This window comes from Pyxicephalus adspersus, chromosome Z, assembly GCF_032062135.1.
Source record: "Pyxicephalus adspersus chromosome Z, UCB_Pads_2.0, whole genome shotgun sequence".
In the NCBI taxonomy this organism is placed as follows: domain Eukaryota; kingdom Metazoa; phylum Chordata; class Amphibia; order Anura; family Pyxicephalidae; genus Pyxicephalus; species Pyxicephalus adspersus.
The window spans coordinates 76,856,473-76,864,940 of NC_092871.1; the positions used below are offsets into that span (position 1 = coordinate 76,856,473).

The 8,468-nt window shown below is 36.1% G+C and overlaps 1 protein-coding gene across 1 annotated transcript in view; it reads right to left on the reverse strand.

The window, feature by feature from the left end:
- The window catches only part of LOC140343335 (actin-associated protein FAM107A-like), a 13,997-nt gene extending 9,193 nt beyond the window's left edge, over window positions 1–4,804 (reverse strand). The window contains exon 1 of the mRNA XM_072429975.1: window positions 4,762–4,804. The gene's annotated coding sequence lies outside the window, so the exon portion shown is untranslated. The remainder of the gene's footprint in view (window positions 1–4,761) is intronic.
- Window positions 4,805–8,468: the final 3,664 nt, after the last annotated feature.

Here is an 8,468-nt window from a genome sequence, read left to right on the forward strand (position 1 = left end):
GGTATCGGGGCAGATGGGATAGACACATGATGGCAGACTACTGCTGGAGCCTTCAACGTGATTATCCTGATCATCAACAAAAAAAGGAAATCATACAAACTGAGTTTTTCAGTGACTTTTTTTTGATGAGTTCTGTAAATATACTGAATATACAATAAATTGACAATAAGTATTAATATAGCTTAATTTTCATGTTTCATTAGTTTTCTATGAAGTTAATATTGAGGTCATTATTTCAAAAACTAGAGCCAATCTAACAAAACCAATACCTTATTTGAAATCTGTGCATCAAACATAACCTAAAATGACTTTCATCTATTTGGCAAAAAAATGTTTGTTGACCAGTGTTATTATTACTCACATTTAGGCAATGGCTGCAAAAGATCACACCACAGGTAAAAGAGCAGTTCTTTCTCAGAACAATAGGGCAAACAAAAACTCAGTAATTAAAGGTTAAATGCTTGCAAAATGCTTGTACAAAATGGGGACTTACAATGGGTATGGGTTTAAATAAATATATAAAAAGTAAAAACAGAAATGGCATTGTAATAATTATTTTATGTACACAAAAACATCTCTGTAAATATCTGATTCATGTTACTGGCTGTTGATCCTCAAGCAATATATTCCCAAGAAGTGCACCAGAGATGGGAGTAAAGCTTTAAAAACCTTTGCAAAAGTGGCACTACATATATGTTGGTTTTTTGGGATTTTTGACAGCAAGGACAGATGATTGGGCTCCCCTGGTACTTGTCTTACATTGGCACTAGTGTCATTAGAAGATCCAAACATTGTTAAAAAAAAGTAGATGTGTATATATATATATATATATATAGGTTGAATAAATTGGGCTCCATTTATAAAACAAGGAATCAGACATTGGCTCAAGCAATTCATATTGGGAATCTTCTAGGCAGATGTTTGAATGGCAGTAATTGTATTCAATCTTATATACCACAACTAACCACATTCACATATGCAAATAGAGAAAAGTCAGATTTTAAATACTTCAAAACTTTCAGAGTAAAAACTATACAATATATGCCATGGAAAGAAAGTTCTATCTGTCCGCTTAAAAAAATGTAAAACATTTGGGTGCTAAGGAAAGGGGGCTTAAACCGTACCTAAATTTTTATATAAAGTAGAAATTGTTTGTATTTTTTTAAGTGCAACCTTTTTTTAAGGTAAGGGTGCAGGACCAGCCCTTAATGAATGGGAGCACAAAGCCTCCTGGGATACCTATGTCATGCATCCCGGCAGGCTCTTGGGTGCTCCTTCTGTGCACGCCTGAGCACAGAAGAAGCCTTTTCGGAAATGGGAAAAATTGCTGATCTCACGTATGCGCAGTGAGATCGGCAAGTTTTTTTCCTAAACTATGTCACCCGATCTGGAGTCTGCATCTGGTGACAAATGAAGAAGAACCTGGAAGAAGAGGAGAAGAACGCCTAGCGCACTGGCCCGAAGACAGATACAGGGACGATGCGGGACCTGATAAAAGAAACCTTTGGACTGACCAACTGCTCTGCGGATTAAACGTAAATGGATTTTTTTTGGGGGCAGTTTTGAGTTTAACTTGACAGTGGGGAAGTTGTTAAAACAGTATGGTTTGGTATCAAATAAATAAAGGATTCACTGGTTGGCGAACATTCAATATATTGCATTAAATGCCCACATGCCACCTCCCAAATATAGACCAAATTGATATGTGCAGAGAAACGGAAGAAGCTGCTTCTAACAGAGCAGAACTCACTGGACATCTTATGGAGGATTGTTTCATCTATCTCAGGCAGACTTGAACGCTTCCTGGCTTCTGGTCCTACTATTTGGTTGCTGCTTCCTGTTTACTGGCACTCATCGCCCTTCTGTACTCCTTACTGTGTGAACCTGGTGCTTGGGAAGTGATACTAGAATTTGATTTATGTTGTATCATTATATTTACTAGTCTCATTAAGCTTCATCCTGAAGAAGTGGTATTATACCATGAAACATGTCGATGATACACTGGCACGTTTTGTGAGATTTACTATGTTTCAACTCTGTATTTATGTTGATACTTTTATGAAGAAGTGGGTTGTATGTCTGTATATTGTAATATAGGGACACAGTGGTTCCCAATCTGGGGCACTGCAAAAATCAATGTCTCCTACTTTACTTTTTAATATGATGTACCAATAAAATGTTTTAAGTGTTTTATATTTGCTGTTAAAGTCCTGTTTCTCTGCACATATCAATATGGTTTGGTATCAACCTTTTGTAGTCCCTGTACAGCAGAGCACAAACAAAGGAATGGAGAAGTAGCACAAAGAGCCCTTTAGGTGCACTGTGGTGCAAGAGGCATGCTTATAGAATTATTATTTGCTATTCATGGGTCAACTAAAATTTAGTTTTGATAATCATCAGAAACTACAGCAAACTTTTCCAAATCAGTTTTTGGAGCAGATTTCAGATCTGTTTTCAGTTTTTCCTACGTAAGCACCATTGAAGTGAATGTTAATACATCTTTATTGTAAAGTAAAATAAGGCACACTGTGGTATAGATCTACTAAACAGTGTCAGTACTATTATTTCTCCAGAAATGCTTAGAGTATGACTTTCTTGTGTACTCTTTGTCTGGATTGTCGCCGTATAGCATCCAGTAGTAGTCAACCATCATACTTTCATTCCAGAAACCTTGGCAGCGGTGCTCCATTAACTGAATGTCCTGGTGAAAACATTCTCCTTGTTCATCACTCACCATACCAAGATTTTCCGGGAAGAATTCTAGATGTGAGTGCATGAGTGCAATGTTTTTTTAATGACATGCGACAACCCAGTTTTTGGTATGAACCAAGCAGATCAATCCTCATCACCTTCTACAGAAGCAAATCCATGATGTGGCGGTACCTGAACTGGCAATGAATCATCATGGAGAACAGGCCTAATTGCAGAATCGAGGCTGGGATATAAGATTATGTGCTTAGTTTTACCTGAGAATCCACTTTTGTTGACACAGCAAAAATAGTAGTCGATTAGATGGTCTCGCGGTTCTCTGCACACCATCGAGATTGCAAATGGCATTGCTGCTTTACGCCGATTTAGCCGCAGTCCATTGGAACAACTGGTACAGATGACATGTGGAGCCCAAGATTTATCCTGGTCACCAAGTGGACAGCCAAAATATAATTTGTTTATCTTTTTTACTTCTGTGGTAATTTGGCGATGTTGTGCTTACGTCGTTAATGAACCACACACGTAACAGAAACTGTCTGGATCATTAAGGCAATTTCTAGACATGATGACAAATGAAATCATTCGCAGTTAGTGCGCTCTCTAACCTTAAAAAAAGAAAACTATTGTTAAATGTTGTAATATGTTAAGGCTATTTATAACGGATTTCACACAATATATATTTAGCTGCATCACAAAAACTAGACATGCTAGAGAAAAACTGAACACAGATTTGAAATCTGCATCAAAAAATAAAATTTATAAAATTATATCTGATGAAAATAACATGTTGACCTGTGTTATTAGACAGAATTTATATAGCACCAACATATTACGCAGCCTTGTACATTAAATAAGGGAGCAGAGTGACTCATTGGTCTGTTTTATTTCCATTCAGAGGCCGGGAGTGGAGATCTCTAGGGGCTGTATTTATAAAATATTCCCTTGGAAGTTCGACCTAAATTCCTCCCTTAAATCATTAGAAGATACAGCATTTGCTATTGTGACTGCTATGCTCTTTGAATATTCGGCCACTAGGTGGCAGAAATGGCTAAACGAATTTTAGTTTTTTTTGTTTTCTTTTCTTTCTTTTTTCATAATCAGTATTTGCCAGGTAAACTCAATGTAGACAAAATCAAATTAAATCAAGTTTTTGGATTCTTTACAAAAAAATATTTTTTACATACATTTACTAAATGACCTGAACTTGTCTTGAGAGCTGGAGTGCAATAATCCCTTGAACAGCAAGTTTTAGAAAGAGAATTGCAGCGAAAAACATTGGCAGCCTTGTGATGCACAGTGCAGTCAGTCTAACATTGTGAGCTTTCAGGATTACAGTGAAATGGACCAATGACCTCACCAGTGTGCTGCAGCTACGTTATAGTCTAGACCAGGCATGGGCAAACTACGACCTGCGGGCCATATATGGCCCAATAGGTATGTTTTTCCGGCCCTTTGGGTGTTCCGTGGCTCTGGCTCTGGAATACGTCCCCTGGAGCTGAGCCTGCGATTGGAGAGTGGCCAGGGTTAAGCCATCATGACATCACGTTCAGCGACGTCATGATGACATAAACCCTCTCACTGTCCCATCGACCCGGCCCCTCTGTCAAATTTTTTCTTTTATATTGTGGCCCCTGAGTCAAAATTTGCCCACCCCTGGTCTAGACTTAATTTCTGACCAGTCCTGACCAAACTGCATTTCACAAGTGCAGAATACCTTGCAGAGACATCTAAGACCTTGGATACATTGGGCCTTGTTTATTAAAGCTCTCCAAGACTGGAGAAAATACACTTTCATCAGTGAACCTGGGTGATCCAGCAAACCTGGTCCAGCTATCAAAACATTTGCTAGCAAGTATCAAATGACAAAATCCATTTCAACCAATTTCACTGAAAAAAATGTATTTTCTCCAGCCTTGGAGAGGGATAAATGAATCAACAGGCCAGAATACAAACTTTTGTTAAGTAACACACTTCATAACCTTATACAGGTATATTGGTCATGTATTCTGTACTTGAAGTTTGGCTTTTAGGACTCGGTAAGTTTTGTTTTACCTGCATTGTGTAGGAACGGGAGGCGTGGATCCCCACTGCTCATCTCTGTGTGGTATAATAAAAAGAAAGAGTTAGTACAAAGCCCTAGCACAAAGAAGGGATTATACTATTTCCATATACACCTGTCCAGCCTTTGCCTGTATACAAGAGTTATATACAATAGCTATTCAACTACTAAACTATGTGTGTCTAGGAAACAACATCCAGATGTTTAATAATGGATTCAGAGGCTCCAGGCTCCTGTTTCACAGCCAGCAACAAACACTTTTTGTCTAGAAAAAAAATAATCTGCAAGTAGGTCACTAGAATTAATAACATCTATGTGATGTGTCACAAGTAGGAACCCAAACCATTTATTGAACCCTACTTAATTTTATACTTGTATAAGGTTTATAGAGCAATAAAAGCTAGCTAATAAAGTGATTCCACTTGACTTGCATCAACCTGAAAACACTTACTGCAGGACAAACAAGTATTAAAGTGGCAAATCATATATCTTTTTCTAGTTTAGGAAAGAATAGGGATCTGATCTGAAGAAGTGATTTGTGATGCCACAAAATGCGTCACTCATAATGTGTGGCTACCATGTACAACCAAGAGTTATGTACATATAAACATCTTGGAACATGAAATGACTTATATGCCAAATTTTGTTACTGATGGAATTTTAGTTAAGACTGAATATATATATATAAATATATATATATTTATATATATATATATATATATATATATATATATATATATATATATATATATTTATATAAATATATATATATATATATATATATGTATGTTTAAATCCTTCATTTTTGAATTGCTATGTAAGAAAGGTGAGGGGATATCTTAAAATGGATTCAAATGATTTGGTGACAAGGATTCTTCTCACTATAGGGAAAGTTCCTCTTACTTCCTGTCCTATCTCAATGACAAAATGTTCTCATCAGGACACAGAGGACAAAAGATAACTTAGCAGCGGTTTGAATAAAGCTAGAATAAATGAAAAAAAGGTTGTTTTGTTCAACTTCATCTGGTACCAAAAGTTAAAAAAAATTGTAAAATTTGGACTATGTACATGTAAACGGATTGCAGAAAACATAGGCTCCCAATTACAGACTTCAGTAATCCGAATTCTCCCTAGAATTTTACCTATGTAACATGACTGGATGTTATAACAAACCAAAACCTGCTGCAATGACCATATAAACCGAAATTCAAAAGGGGAACAGCATAGGACAAATATTCTGCAAACAAGAAAGAATAATAGAAAAACAGCTCTATTTTTCAAACCCCTTTGAAGACAATGTTGATCAATGTAGATGATTAGGGGGCATTCTGGGTGATTTTACCTTGCCTATTTCTGAGAAGACAACTCCATTTCCCCTAATTTCCTGAGAGTGGTCACTAGTATAGTGTATATTGAGTCAGTCCCCCCAGATGGCAATACAAACTCTAACCCAACTCTTCTTTAACCAAAACTAAAATAATTTATTCTTACACTTTTAATAAAATAGTAGTTTGTTAGTTTGGACGGCTTTTGGACAGCTGCCTGCAGCTCACCCCCATACCACAACTAAAATACTCCATATGAGAAGACAACACTTTATCTTCCCCTGCTGTCATTTACTTTTACTAACACAGAGATGTCATAACCATTGTGCATATGAAAGTCCTGGAATAAACATTACAAGCTTCTGTCACACCGTTCACTCCATTCAGACATCTGGAAACACCAGCAGCACGTCCAAATTGATATCGGTCTCACTATCAAATCATTTACAAGTAGGAATTCGGTATCACAAGGCTCTTAATGTGGTAAAAAGCCCCAGCAATAATACTAAGTCTCCCCTTACCCCTGAGGAAGCCCGGTACGGGCGAAACACGTCGGGTGGGACACCATACTGCCATCGCTAACCTAGTATGATACTATACCATATTGCTATTTTTTTGCGAAACCAGTGGTTATATGTTAGCCCAGGATTCATTTACAGAGTCTTAGCTCTTAATCTTTTAAAAGATGTGGTTGGAACAATAAAATTTTGTGTTTTTAAATTTAACTCTGGTTGCCCTTCAAAAGCCTGGCTTTCCCTTCCTCCTTTTCTTCACTTCGTCCCACAGATACATGGCTTTTAATAAAATATATTGATAAGAACTTTCTTTATGCACATTCCTATATTGATATGTCTATCTTGTCTGTCCTTGTAAATACATTTCATCATCAAATTCAAAATATGACCCTAAGCTAGGCATACACTAATAATAGAATGTCCATAAAAGAGATTTTAATGAATATATTTTAATAAAAATCATATGATAAATTTGATAGACAAGAATATTCAACTTTTTAACAAGGAGATGTGATGAAAAGTATATTTTTTTACCTAATTACAATACAAAACTGTTTTTTTACAGTTGTGTCTAGATGGGCTGCCTCTCTCGGCTGGACCCTTTTTGCTCACAGATAAAACTTTCCCTGCTTTAGGTAATCATTTTGTATAATGAAAAGATAAATAAATACCCATAATGCCAAAAGGGTAATAAAGGTGGTCCCTAGGTTAAGGACATTTAAAATACAGATGGCTACTAGATATGAATTGGGCATCCCTGCTTGCTGTGTGCAGAAAGAAGGCTTGAAGGGGTCAGTTTGCATGACTTGCAGTACAAATCTTTTGCTAAACACAGCTGAGGTTTGGGTGATCCTAGGGGGTGAGCTCTTTCTGCAGCTTCTTGTAACTCTTTAATGACCAGGACAAACTCTGCACTTGTTTCTTTTTGCATATCAAAGCACAGCTTGCTGCAGAAGGTAATAAATGTCTAGATTCCATAAAGTTTTTATTTGCTTTGTTTGTGATTACCTCACAGTGAGGATTTTATACAGTAACTGACACCACGCAGCCTAATAATATGTTGAGACAAACATCTGTCCTAATTGTATTTATTAAAATAATGTACATGTTCCAACTTACATACAAATTCAACAAAAAACCTACTCTATAAACCCTCTATATAGTGGGATTTTTAAGGTACTACCAACAGACACAAAATATTAAAAAGCATATTTATTGAAATATATTCATAAAAAAAGAGAGTATAGACCCCTTTTCTTATTTACAACATAAAAACAACAGCATGTATCAACAACATTGGTCACAAGAGAGCCAAATTTTGTACCAAACATACTGTTACTATCATATATTAGCTAAAGAAGGAACATATGTGTCTTTCACGCATCAAAGAGTTACATTTGGAAAACTACCACTCTCGGTGCCTTTCACAGTACTAGTCTGCTTCCTCAGGAAGAGTGTGACAGAACAGTAGATAGAATAAATTCATCTAAAGAAAAGGAAAAGTTGGTAAGTTTGGTAAAAAAACTTGGCTCTCTTGTGACCAATGTTATTGATACATGTTGTTGTTTTTATGTTGTAAATAGGAAAAGTTGTCTATACTCTCTTTTTTATGAATACATTTCAATAAATATGCTTTTAAATCTTTAGTGTCTGTTGAAAGTACCTGTAACTGTATTACCCTTTTGGAATTATAGATGTTTATTTATCTTTTCAATGTGTTATTTTGGAATGTGGTACAGGTAATAAATTACTTAATAGGGGTAAATTAAAAATTGTGATAATCATTTTGTATCAGGTAAATGTATAATCGATTTAGATTTTTGTTCTAGATAGGAGCAGTATAAGGCAGTGTTTATTTCT